This window comes from Rhinopithecus roxellana, chromosome 18 (assembly GCF_007565055.1).
Source record: "Rhinopithecus roxellana isolate Shanxi Qingling chromosome 18, ASM756505v1, whole genome shotgun sequence".
NCBI classification, from domain to species: Eukaryota; Metazoa; Chordata; class Mammalia; order Primates; family Cercopithecidae; genus Rhinopithecus; species Rhinopithecus roxellana.
In genome coordinates, this window is record NC_044566.1 from 48,052,378 (window position 1) to 48,066,845 (window position 14,468).

General features: G+C 40.1%; 1 pseudogene; it reads right to left on the reverse strand.

The window, feature by feature from the left end:
* Positions 1-12,881: 12,881 nt before the first annotated feature.
* Positions 12,882-14,223, reverse strand: LOC104666079 (annotated as a pseudogene).
* Positions 14,224-14,468: the final 245 nt, after the last annotated feature.

Genomic DNA, 14,468 nt, shown 5'->3' on the forward strand with positions numbered 1-14,468 from the left:
AATTTTCCAAAGATTCTCCATGCAAAATCCTACAATTGAAACTTCTCTACCAAGGAAGCCAATCTCTCTTCTCTTCCTTACACAAATATAGAAATATTATCTCTTTAGTGAAATCCTCTTTGACTGAGTGAGAGATGGGACAATTTCCCCTGAACACCTGGAGTTACCAATCGTATTTCTCTAGTGGGTTCACCTGGCATCTGCAGAATGTGAATATTTCACTTAATTAATTCATATATATATTTAACTTAGGTAATGTGAGTGTGACCATTTGTGAACCTCTAATTAATATGTCTTTTGATACGAATATTGTCTACACTAGGTTTGACTAATGTGTATCTTTCCCCGGACAATGTAAACCTCCAAGAAGGTAGGAAGTATGTCTGTTCCCATTTTATTCCTACTGTGTAGCATAGCATAGAGGGAAACCACATGTGCTCAATAAATATTTGTTAAAAAAAGGAATTTTAACACTTACCAAATACCCTCTACCCTCTATGTGCCAGACAATATAGTAACTACTTTGTAAATACTATTTTATTGACTTTTTTTTTTTTTTTTAAGACAAGGTCCCAGTATGTTGCACAGGCTGCAGTGCAGTGGTGTGTTCTCGGCTCACTGCAGCCTTGACTTCCAAGGCTCAGGTGATCCTCTCACCTCAGCCTCCTGGGTGGCTGGATCTACAGGAGTGAACCACCATGCCTGGCTAATTTTTGTATTTTTTGTAGAGACTGGGTTTTGTCATGTTGCCCAGGTTGGTCTTAAATTCCTTGCCTCAAGCTATCTGCCCACCTCAGCCTCCCAAAGAGCTGGGACTAAATGCATGAGCCACAGTGCCCTGTGAATGTTATTGACTTTTCACAACCAAATGTTATAAGAATTTTATCCCCATTTCACAGCTGAGGTAAATGGAACTTAAGGAAGACGAATAATTTCACCAAGCCCACACAACCAGAAAGAAGTAGATCTGAGGTCAGTCCTGTGAGCTCTGCCTCCATAGTAAATGCTAATTTCACTCTGCCACAATTTCACTCACCCATGGGCAGGTGGGTTGATACCTGGCTTCCTATGATAACATAGGTTGACTGATTTTATAAGATGGAAAAAAATTAATAATGAATTAATATCTTTCAGTGGTAAATTCCTGAAGTCTCGTTGCTTTAACCAAAGGAATGAATTTGTAACAATTAAATTGTAGGCATAATGACAGGCAATTGAATGAGATGGTAGTTTGGAAGGGATAAATTCAGGAATATTTCTTCAAATATTATGCTATGTAGACGTTTGCCTATTTAGCCAACACCAATTGCCCATAAGGATCAGTTGTTTATGTGATACAATTTTGATATTAGTGTTACTGGTAAAGAAGCTGGAGCAATGACAAAAATTCCAACCAAGACAACAGGTAAATTCTATTTCTATTTATTTAATTTTTAAAAATTGAGACAGAATTTCACTACGTTACTCAGGCTGGTCTTGAACTCCTGGCCTCAAGCAGTCCTCAATCTTTGGCCTCCCAAAGTGCTGAGGTTATAGGCGTGAGCCACAGAGCTCAGCTGAGATAAATTTTAAAAGGCAAGAAAAGGGGAGATTTAAAAAGAGACAGAGAGACAAAGGAAGAGAGGAGATATACAAAAGGAGAAAGCACAGTGAGGTGGAAAAGGGATGCGGATGGTACCCATTCATTTTTTTGGTTATTTTTGCCTTTCTAGCTTTCAGTCCACCTTCTTCCAGCAGTAGCATCCCCACTTACTATTTGAGAATTACTAATTACTACCTGAATAAGTCTTATGGGACTGTTTCTCACATACTCTGCCTTCTCCCAGTCAAGGAAAGAGGAACTGACTCTAGGACCCAATTAAACCAAATACTCTCTTCCTGGAATTGGCATCATTAGTGCTAGATGGGGTTGTTTAGATGTGCATGCTTTGGACACTCACGTGAGCTGCCAGGGCTGTCTTCTCAATCCTTTGATGTTTCCCCAATTTGTCCAGTAAATTCCCTTATTACTTAAGTTGGCCCGCAGCAACTACTGTTGCTGTCAGCCAAAGAACTCTGATACAGCCAAGGAAGAAGAACATAAGTGGAAATAAATGCTGAAATCAAGGCCTGGAATGAGACCCATTAAAAACATATTTTCACTTCCTAAAATAGTAGCTATTGGAGACAAACAATTCTAGTTTAAATCTGAATCAAAGTGCAAATTAGTGTTCAATCATCTTAGTACATCTCTAGGAGCAAATGTAATTACACCGTAAAGTAGCAAAGAGCCTTCAAAATATGCGAGTACAAAGAGCTAAAAGCAGAACTACCATTCAACCCAGCAATCGCATTACTAGGTATATACCCAGAGGAATATAAATCATTCTGCCATAAAGACACAGGCACAAAAGTGTTCATTGCAGCACTATTCACAATAGCAAAGACAGGGAATCAATCTAAATGCCCATCAATGACAGATTGGATAAAGAAAATGTGGTACATATACACCACAGAATACTATGCAGCCATAAAAAAGAATGAGATCATGACTTCTGTGGGAACATGGATGGAACTGGAGGCTATTATCCTTAGTAAACTAATGAAAGAACAGAAAACCAAATACTGCATGTTCTCACTTACAAGTGGTAGCTAAATGATAAGAGCTTATGAACACAAAGAAGAAAACACTGGGGTCTACTTGAAGCAGGAGGGTGAGAGGAGGGAGAGGAGCAGAAAAGGTAACTATTGGAAACTGGCCTTAATACCTGGGTGATGAAATAATATGTACAACATATTATTGACACACATTTACCTATGTAACAAACCTTCACATGTAACCCCAAACCTAAAATAAAAGTTTGAAGAAAAAAAAAAGATGAGGGTAATAGTCTTTTACAAGGCTAACCTACTTTTTACTATAGGATTGATGTAATAATTTTTAGAATTGAAAAGAGAAGGCAAGGCAGAGATTTGCCTCTGTTTTTACAATGTTAAATCTTCGTTTCTTTAATAATTTTACATCTTTGGCATGACTAAAGAATTTTTGATTCAAATTAAACTCCTTCAACTTGGCTAGTCTCTCCCTTCCCCCCACCAACTTACCCCGTGGGATTCTTTCTTTTCACTGCCGCGGATCAAATTATCTGTGAAAGCCTTGAAGGCAATAAACATCTGTACTGGAAATGAGATACAAAACTATCTAGAAAGAATGAAGCAACCTCAAAGCTTATGTGAGAAAATAATTGAATGCTTATGCATATTGGGAAAATGTCTGGTTTCAAACCCGAGTTGTTTTTTTTTTTTTTTTTTTGTCATAAAAAGAATTATAATTGATGTTAAATAGAAACTTTATTTATTTATTTTTTTAGACAGAATCTCACTTTGTTGCCAAGGCTGGAGTGCAGTAGTGTGATCATGGCTCACTGCAGCCTCAACTTTTCAGGCACAAGTGATTCTCCCACCTCAGCCTCCCAAATAGCTGGGCCATCATGTCTGGCTAACTTTTTTTTTCTATTTTTTGTAGAGATTGAGTTTCCGTATGTTTCCCAAGCTAGTATCAAACTCCTGGTCTCAAACAATCCTCCTGCCTCAGCCTCTCAAAGTGCTGGCATGAGCCACCACTGCACTCAGCTTGTTATTATGCAACGTTTTGTATGTTTTAAATACCAAACATTTCCACAGAAAATGACTTGCTGTCAAGATCTAGTGTGCCCAGGAATGCGAACTGATCTTGTACCTAAAGCACATCATCACATATCAGATTCTTTGAATATCGGTAATAAACATAATTTAACCAAATGTCTACACGTTTTAGAATGGCAAACCACCTGTAATTTAACTAAGTTATAGTGTGGTAATGTAGGGATTCTTTTTCTTTACATGGGCTCAGAGCAAGAGAGCAATCTTTGGACAGAATGATCTTTCTCCCCATGTGAAGCTAGTTGCAAGCATGCCAGCCCTTCAGAACAGCCTAGTTTCACCAGTTCTGTGTTGGCAGTTGAGTAACTCAAGGTAGAATGCTGAATTAGAATTCAGTCCTAATCCTGCTGCAAGTGCTGGTTTTATTGGGTCATATCTTGATAGTTAGAAAATGACCCCACAGCCCCACAGTTGTACAGATCCAATACCCGCCCTCCAAGTCACATACATGAAAGGCATCATGCCACTAGTGACATGCAAACATCAAATGTGATGAGTACAAATAAAAAGGACCCACAGTACGTAGTGAAATTCTTCACTATTGTTCTTTTATCAGTCCTTAATCTCTCCACCCTCATATATGAAATATAATAATTTTACATACTGACATGGGTGGGTGGAGTCATAAGTTGTGCCAAACTAAATTGATTTAGACATGATGATAAGGAGGATCATAGAAGAGTGATGTATTATCAGAAAGGTACCATCTCAATTGTAGTTGGCCGTTCAGTGTATTAATCCAAAAACTGTGAGGAGCCTGAGACTGGATTTGGGGAAATCTGATTCAATGAACAAGAACTGAGCTCTAAATATTAGCGCTTATAAAATAGCCCCTTGAAAATGTCTTTTCTTTATGCTCATTTGCATGGGAAGTGACATCAGTTTTGTTCTGTGTGAGAAAACTTAGCTTGGGGTAAAATCACTTAGGTTATTGTGTCAGATCTCCCAAAAGGTTAGATGAACCTTCAGTAAAGAAACCTAAGAGTCCTCCGCTTTTCTTATAACTGCTCAAGCTTCAATCCTATTGAAAAGTGACTGGAAAAAAGGTCATTCTGTGAAATGACTCTTTAATATTTGATGAATTACTCAGTCTTATGGGCCTACACAGTTACATCAGTCATCAGCTAAGACTGCATATGTCCACATGGGATGGTCATTAAAACTTTCAAGATGACAGGAATTCAGTTCTTCTGTCTCATTTCCCAGCAAGAGAAATATAGCACAAAGTCTTCAGAGTTAAAAGGAAAAGAAAAAGGTGTGCATACAGACACACACACATATACATACACACATGTGCACACACAGGCACATACACGGATATGTACATGAGTCTTTCTAACCTAGAGATGCCATATTATTCAGTGGCAAAGAGCCATATTCTAAGTGGCAAAGTGAACAGGGCACACTTTTTTTTTTTTTTTTTTTGAGACAGAGTCTGTCTCTGTCTCCCAGGCTGGAGTGCGCCACCACACTCAGCTAATTTTTGTTTTTTTAGTAGAGACGGGTTTTCACCGCATTGGACAAGCTGGTCTAGAATTCCTGACCTAGTGATCCACCCGCCTCGGCTTCCCAAAGTGCTGGGATTACAGGCGTAAGCCACCGTGCCCGGCCTCAATTTATTTTTATAGAGACAGGGTCTTGCTATCTAACCTAGGCTGGTCTCAAACTCTTCAAGCAACCCCGCTGCCTTAGCCTCCCAAAATGCTGGGATTACAGACATAAGCCACCATGTCAGCTGCAACACCAAATTATATTGGTAAGACTAATTAATGTTGTTTATTAAATAATAAAAGGAAAATCTATCTATCTATCTATCTATCTATCTATCTATCTATCTATCTATCTATCTAACTATCTATCTAACTATCTATCTATCTATCTATCTATCTATCGAGATGGAGTCTCACCCCGTCCAGGCTGGAGTGCAGCAGCGCGATCTCAGCTCACTGTAACCTCTGCCTCCTGGGTCCAAGCAATTCTCTGCCTCAGCCTCTCCAGTAGCTGGGATTACAGGTGCCCACCACCATGCTTGGCTAATTTTTTATATTTTTAGTAGAGATGGGATTTCACCATGTTGGCCAGGCTGGTCTTGAACTCCTGATCTCGTGATCCACCAGCCTCCCAAAGTGCTGGGATTATAGGTGTGAGCCACGGTGCCCAGTCAGAAACCTATACATTTTTAAAAGACGCCTAGGGAGGCGGGAAGCAGTGGCTCACACCTGTAATCCCAGCACTTTGGGAGGCCGAGGTGGGCAGATCACTTGAGATCAGGAGTTCCAGACCAGCCTGGCCAACATGGTAAAACCCCAACTCTACTGAAAATAGAAAAACTAGCTGGGTGTGGTGGTGTGCACCTACAATCCCAGCTACTTGGGAGGCTGAGGCAGGAGAATAACTTGAATCCGGGAGGTAGAGGTTGTGGTGAGCCAAGATCATGCCACTGCACTCCAGTCTGGGCAATAGAGCAAGACTCCATTTTAAAAAATAATATTTTTTTAAAAAAAAGATGCCTAGAGAAAATATGCATGAAGAAGTTCAGACTCACATATATATATATATATATATATATATATGTATATATATATGTGTATATATATATATATACGTATATATATATATATACGTATATATATATATATATATATACGTATATATATATATATTTTTTTTTTTTTTTTTAAGTAGAGACGGAGTCTGCCTTTGTTGCCCAGGCTGTTCTCAAACTCCCGGGCTCAAGTGATCCTCTTGCCTTGGCCTCCCAAAATGCTGGGATTACAAGTGTGAGCCACTGCATATGGCTACTAAGTATAATTTTCTGAATATGACATTGCAGTTTCTGACATTAGACTCTTTTTATTAACAGCTTTACTGAGGTAACAGCTTTAATAAGGTAAGCAGTATGATGATGGCAATTCTGTCCATTGCTTAGATAATTCTTCCATTCTCCACCAAAACAAAAAATATTGTTGGCCGGGTGCGGTGGCTCACGCCTGTAAATCCCAGCACTTTGGAGGGCCAAGGCAGGTGGATCACTTAAGGTCAGGAGTTTGACACCAGCATAGCGAACATGGTGAAACCCCATCTCTACTAGAAAAAAATACAACAAAATTAGCTGTGTGTGGTGGCGGGCGCCTGTAATCCCAGCTAGTCGGGAGGCTGAGGCAGGAGAATCGCTTGAACCCAGGAGGCAGACATTGCAGTGAGCCGAGATCATGCCATTGCACTCCAGCCTGGGTGACAGAGGTAGGCTCTGTCTCAAAAAGAAAAAAAAGTATTCTCAAGGACAAGAAAAAAACAATGAGTTCAACCTCTAGCAAAGAATTTTGTTAGGCTACTGATTCTGATAGCACCACCCTCTCCCTTTGCTTCAGAACTATCTCCAATTTCCCAATCACAGCCAGAGGGGAGGGCTAGACCCGGGCTAGAGCTAGGAGGAAAGAGCTAAAGTAAGGGCCCTAAGAGAAGACTGTGGCTGGTTGCAAAGGTGATTATGGGCTGTGATTAGCTGCATTCCAACCCAAGGGTTGTTCCTTCTGCATTACCTGGGTAAGTGACCCGCACTGTCTGGGGTTCCCTTTCCCCATTTATACAGTAGGGACAATAAAACCTACTTTTCATAGTAGTAAATGTTTCTTGAAAGTTTGTTTATTGTCATTTATAATTCATTTACATTATTTCATGCATTTCTACTTGCCCCTTACTTTTTTGACCACGGAATTGCAGCCCATTTCAACAGTGGTTCTCCTTGCTTGCCTTTATTTGTTTCATCTTTATCATTAATCTACTGGACTAGTTCTATGACAACTCAGACAGATTCCTCCTAGCCCGGGACTTGTCATTTGATGTTTAATAAAACTCTTAGGTGGTACTAATAATGTTCTTCAAACATTCATTAAATAAAAATTTCCTCAGTAATTTTTTTATTGAGAGCCTATGTGCTAAGCATTATATACTGAGGACTATGCCAAATGATATATCTAGAAATTTATAAATCCTGACTGGAGAAAACTGTCTGGATACACTTAGGAAAAGGCTTAGGCAAATATTTTTTAAATGTGTAACAGATAGGGCTAATAAAAGGTGGAATGCTAGGTGTGTCATGAGTTAAAGACAATTTTGATTTAATTTCAAGAAGTTTTCTGATAGGGGAAGAATATGAATTAAGAAATTGGAAAGTCAGAGTGAAATAGTGATTAGGAGACTTTATCTTCCGGCCATGAATTTGCTCTAAAATTTTGAGCAAGACATTTAATTTTCCTGGACTTTAGTTACTTTATCTGTAAAACAGAATTTAGGAGTAGCAAACTAAAAAAATACTCTTCTAAAAAACTCATGGGTTCAAGAGAACATCAAAATGGAAATTATGAACTATTTTTATGTGTACAACATATCAAAACTTGTGGACAACTAGAAAGATAATGAGAATTAGTGTCAATTAGAATGAAATGCATAAATAGAAATGAATTTATTCAAAATATAAGACAGATTGAGAATAATTGAACTAAATGTGCGATTCAAAAGCTAGTAAGAAACAAATAAAAGTAGAAGAAGAAAATAAAATTAGCAATGGAAATTAAGGAAATAGAAAAAAATAAAAATATAGATATAACCAACAAAACCAAAAGCTATGTTTGGGAAATAATCCAGACAAAGTAATTTGTGGAAAGAAAATTATAGGATAATTTCACTTATGGATTTAGATGCAAAATTTCTAATTTGCTAACAAATCATATTCAATAATGCATTAAAAATACATTACAAGGACTACACAGTGGTTCATGCCTGTAGTCCCAGCATTTTGGGAGGTCGAGGTGGGAGGATCCCTTGAGCCTAGGAGTTCAAGACCAGCCTGGGCAACATGGTAAAACTCCATCTCTACAAAAAATACACAAATTAGTCAGGCATGGTGGCATATGCTTGTAATCCCAGCTACTTTAGAGGCTGAGGTGGGAGGATCACCTGAGCCCAGGGAGGCTGAGGCTGCAGTGAGCCATGATTGCATCACTGCATTCCAGCCTGGGTGACAGAGTGAGACCCTGTCTCAAACGACAACAATAACATTGTAATCAAATCAGATTTATCCCAATATCTGTCAGCCCAAGCTGGTGCCATCATAGCTCACTACAGCCTCAAACTCCTGAGCTCAAGAAATCCTCCTGCTTCAGCCTCCCAAGTAGCTGAGACTACAGGTGCACGCCAGCATGCCAGGCTAATTTTATAATGATTATTTTTAAGGTTGGGCATAAACATTTGTATATAATATACCAATCATGTAAAAATTAAAATGTATATATAATTATGTTAAAAAAAAGACTGGGTGCACCCTGAGGTTAGGCATTCAGAAGATAAAACAGCACATATCTAGTATTCCTGTCTGCAGTCTCCTCAAAAAAAATTTAACCTGAATCTGATTATAAAAAACAAACAAGGCCAGGCATGGTGGCTCACGTCTGTAATCCCAGCACTTTGGGAGGCCAAGGTAGGCAGATCACAAGGTCAGAAGTTCGAGACCAGCCTGGCCAACATGGTGAAACCTTGTCTCTGCTAAAAATACAAAAATTAGCCAGATGTGGTGGCACGCACCTGTAGTCCCAGCTACTTGGGAGGCTGAGGCAGAAGAATCAATGGAACCGGGAGGCAGAGGTTGCTGTGAGCCAAGATCACACCACTGCACTCTAGCCTGCGCAACAGTGTGAGACTCTGTCTCAAAAAAAAAAAAAAAAAATCTAGCTTGTGGGACATACTACAAAACAACTGGCCTGCAATCTTTAAAATTGTCAGTGTAGGGAAAGAACTAAAGAGAGTAGAGATTGTTCTAGATTAAAGAAGGGTAAAGGGACATGTAAACAAAATGCAATGGATTTTCTTCCATTGACTCTGGATTTTTTTTTTTTTTTTAAGTTATAAAAGACATGACTAGAATAGAATTGGAGCCCAGGTGTGGTGGCTCACACCTGTATTTTCCAGTTTTGGAAGGCTGGGGTGGGAGGATCTCTTGGGGCCAGGAGTTCAACACCAGCAAACAAGGCCAGGCACGGTGGCTGGGCAACATAACAAGACCCCATTTTTTAAAAAAAAAATTAAAGAAAAAGTTTTTAAAAAGAGAACAATAATTGGGAAAATTTGAATGTGGACTTTATATTAGATAATAGGATTGTATCAATGTTAAATTCCTCAAGTGTGATCAGAGTATTGTGATTATGGGAAAGAATGCTATCATTCTTAGGAAATACATATTGAAAGCTTTAGGATTAAAGGGTCATGAGACCAGCTCTCGAGAGTGTGTGTGTGTGCGTGCGCACGTGTGTGTCAGTCAGAGAGAAAGAGAGGGCTACACAGAGAAAAAATAAATGTGGTAATATATTAATAATTGGTGAATCTAGGTGAAGAGTATAAGCTGTTTATCCTAGTATTACAACTTTTCAAGTGATTTGAAAGTTGAGAAAATCATCTTTTAACAGTAAACACAAGATTAGAAGGAATTGAGGTATTAAGCATAGCTTTATTTTATTGTAAAATTAAGATACAATTTTACACTTTTTGGCCAGGTGCAATGACTCACACCTGTAATCACTTTGGGAGGCTGAGGCGGCTGGATCACTGAGGTCAGCACTTTGAGACCAACATGGCCAACATGGTGAAACCCTGTCTCCGCCTAAAAACAGAAAATCAGCCGGGTGAGGTGGCCTGCGCCTGCAGTCCCAGCTGCTTGGGAGGCTGAGGCAGGATAATCACTTAAACTACACTTTTCTGTAGTTCTGTATTTTCAGTATTTTACCATGTTGAACCTGTTTTTATTATTGGCAAATAATTAAAGATAGAAAAAAGGCCGGGAGCAGTGGCTCACGCCTGTAATCCCAGCACTTTAGGAGGCTGAGGTGGGTGGATCACCTGAGGTCAGGAGTTTGAGACCAGCCTGGCAAACATGGCAAAAACCCATCTCTACTAAAAATACAAAAATTAGCTGCACATGGTGGTGGGTGCTTATTATCCCAGCTACTCAGGAGGCTGAGGCAGGAAGATGGCTTGAACACTGGGGTTGGAGGTTGCAGTGAGCCGAGATCAAGCCATTGCACTCCAGCCTAGGCAAAAAAGCAAAACTCTGTCTCAAAAAAATAAAAATAAAATAAAGAAAAAATGACAGATTATTTTTTATTAGGAATATCCATTTTAGTTTTGTGTACCTGATGCTATAAATTCTTTAAATGACTTTATTTAACTTTGTACATGGCAGAAATTTTGCCCTGAAATTGAAATGAGATGATTAGGAGATATCATTCAGAACCACCATGTATGTTGGTTTTAAAAGACACGAGTTAACAACATGGATGATCCTTTAAAGCATTATGTTTATTATATTAAATGTCTAAGAAAGGCAAATATATAAAGACAGAAAGTTTAGTGGTGCCTCGGGTTGGCAATGGGGATAACTGTAAATGGACATGAGGTTTCTTTTTTGGGTAATGGAAATGTCCCAAAATTAGATTGGGACTGTGGTACATAACTCTGTAAATATAATAAAATTCATTGAATTGTATACTTAGAATTGATAGAGACAGGAGGCAGGGAAATTCTGGGAAGAGGGCAGGTCCCTGGCAATGGCCCCACCCTCAAGCTGAAAAGCCTAATGCCATGGCCCAAAGTGAGAACTTACATTCCTATTTTCCTGCTCAAATGTTGCCTTTTCCAAAAGCACCCATGGCCCACCCTGCCCACCCATCCTATACCTATAAAAACCCCAGAACTCAGCCAGCAGAAAAGAGAAGCAGCTGGATGTCAGAGACTACAGCTGGACGTTGGAGAGAAGGAGTTCCTGACTTCAGAGGGAGAGTTTGATAGCGTAGCTTCAGAGAGGAGTCAGGCCAGGGACGGCCAGACTCCAGGGGAAGATCACCTTCCCATTTGTCCCCTTTTCAGCTCCCCCTCCTGTGAGAGGTGGAATGCAGTGGTACCCAGTGAGTAGAGTCCACCCCTGCCAGCACTGAAGCAGCCAGCTAGTTCTAGCATCTAGGCACTCCAGTTCCTGCCAGTGAAAGGGTCAGGAAAACGTCCTGCTTCAGAATGGGTGCATTTTATAGTATATAAGTATCTCAGATGTTACAAGAAGGTATGTAGATTAAAAGACATTAGCCAGATGAAACACACAATCTCAATTTGAAGGGGCTTAAAGGTATAAGAAGTCTATTGTAACTACTTGTGAAATATTCAGTAGAATCTTATTGTCCTACGCTTAGATTTTCCGCATTTTTACCAAAAGAAGCATCATAAATTCACACTGCCTGCAGGTATTTAGATGTAGAGGAACATTTGATTTATAGAATTATTCTCTAAAACATATTTTAATAAATGTAAAGTATACACAATGACTAGAATTAAGCCAGTAGAGGATCAGAGAAGACCCCCTCCTTAATTATTAAGTTGCTCTGTAACTACAATTTAAATCTTAATTCCTTCAGCAAATGAGTATTGAATGTTTACTAAGGCCAGTTTTAGGGTTTTTTTTGTTTTTGTTTTTCCAAAGACGGGGGTCTCACTATTTTTCCCAGGCTGGTCTCCCGCTCTTGGGCTCAAGCAATCCTCCCATACTCAGCCGCCTGAGTAGCTGGGATTACCAGCTATTGTAGCCAGATCATATTATGGCCAGTTTTAGAGATAACTGCCAAGATATAATTGTATTTAGCTAATGCTAGATATAAATATTTTAAAATACTATTTGGAGCCAGGTTTTACATGCTTCATTTCTCTAATTTTTTCTTTCTTTCCTTCCTTCCTTCCTTCCTTCCTTCCTTCCTTCCTTCCTTCCTTCCTTCCTTCCTTCCTTCCTTCCTTCCTTCTTTCCTTCCCTCCCTCCCTCCCTCTCTCCTTCTCTCTCTCTCTCTCTCTCTCTTTCTTTCTTTTGATAGATCTTATTTTGTCACTCAGGCCAGAGTGCAGTGGCACAATCTTGAGTCACTGCAACTTCCACTGCCCGGGTTCAAGCAATTCTCCTGCTTAGCCTCCCGAGTAGCTGGGACTACAGGCGTATGCCACCATGCCCAGATAATTTTTGTATTTTTAGTAGAGACAGGGTTTCACCGTGTTGGCCAGGATAGTCTCGAATTCCTGACCTCAAGTGGTCCACCCGCCTCGGCCTCCCAAAGTGTTGGGATTACAGGCGTGAGCCACTGCGCCTCACCTACATACTTAATTTCTTTTTTTTTTTAACCAAAAAAATTTGTTTTGTTTAAAAAAGTATTTAGAACACATAAAACAAGCAACATTGATTCTTTTTTCTCATCTTCTGGTATGGAATCTGTTGGTGGCTCCTCCCCTGTTGTGCTGTTGCTCTCTGAGCCAGTGTTACTGTCACTGGTTCCTTCCTCTGCCATAATGTCGACCCCTCCTGCCACTCTCCTTATCCTCAGGAGTAGACGTGCCTTCTTCACCATTCTGTTGGCTCTCTGTCATTTCTTCAAGGTGTGTCTCCTCTGTCTCCGTTGGAATGTTGTCGTCATCTTTCTTCTCCTCGCCTTTGTTGGCTGCTTGTTATTCCTCAGGAAGGATGTTACTCTGACTGCACTCAGCTTGCTCTGCTGCCTCCTTCTGCCTTTCCTCTTGCCCTTTGCGGGCCTGTTCCTCTGCCTGTGCAATCTGAGCTACAATTGTCTCCATATCCACTTCTACTTTCAGACAGCATAACCTTTTAAGTTCATTGTTAAGTGAATCTATGCTTTCCAGGAATTTCCTCTTTTTCTCCTGGTGTCGTTCCTCTATTTGAAGAATTTCAGCTTCTGGTTTTCACTGATGAACCATTAAGGACTGGACCTGTCGTTGGATCTGTCGTTTGAGGACCTGCATTCTAGCTGTTCTAACAACTGGCCAAACGTCTGGCATCACACTCCCACTAAGGATTTCACTAATGAGGCGGTGGTTCCTCTGGAAACGGTCGGTGACTGGATGCTTCACTGAAAAGCCATCATCGTAATCATCTGGATCTTTGGCAGGCTGAATGCACATGTACAGTTCTCCTTTCTCCAAGCGAGACTGTCTCTGTTGACTTTCTCCCTGCTGCATGACTTTTTGCATTTATGTAAGCAAGGTACCCAGGGGAATTATGATAGGCCTTCATAGATTCATTGTACTCTATCTTTTCTGCTTTGTATTCATTTAAATATTCTTGTTTTTCATCAGCGAGATCTCGCCGGATGCCACCAATAATCTAGCCAATCTCCCACAACTTTAGGTCAGGGTTGGAAGATTTACTTGGTCCCAGACCTTTCTGCTGTACCTCATGTAGGGCATCAGCAGCTTATCTGGTGACTTTCAGGGTTTGGAATTGTAATAGCAGAGGATGCCGTAACCCGGCTGTTGGTGGCCGGGTTTCCTCCCGGGCTGTAGTTGTTGGCGAGATGACTGTATGGACTGTATCCCACAAACCCTGGTGTGCTGGGCATTTGTGTTGCAGGAGCCTGCGTGGGAGGTGGGGCATAAGATGGTCTTTTTGATATTTTGGAAGATTAAGTTCTCAGTTCCTTAAGAATGAATCCGAGACACCGTGGGCAGAAAAAGTGTCTGCAACTCCGGCTTCACTTCCCTTTACATGCTTAATTTCTAAGCAGACCCTTTAAAAAAAAAACGGTAATACAAATGTAAATTTACTCTCAGTCCATGAATCCTGGTGGTTAATGCAGTCTGAATTTGTGAGATCTTATTGTGCTTTCCAAAGGTGAAACCAGCTGGGCTTCTGGGTCAGGTGGGGACTTGGAGAACTTTCCTGTCTAGTTAAAGGATTGTAAACACACCAATCA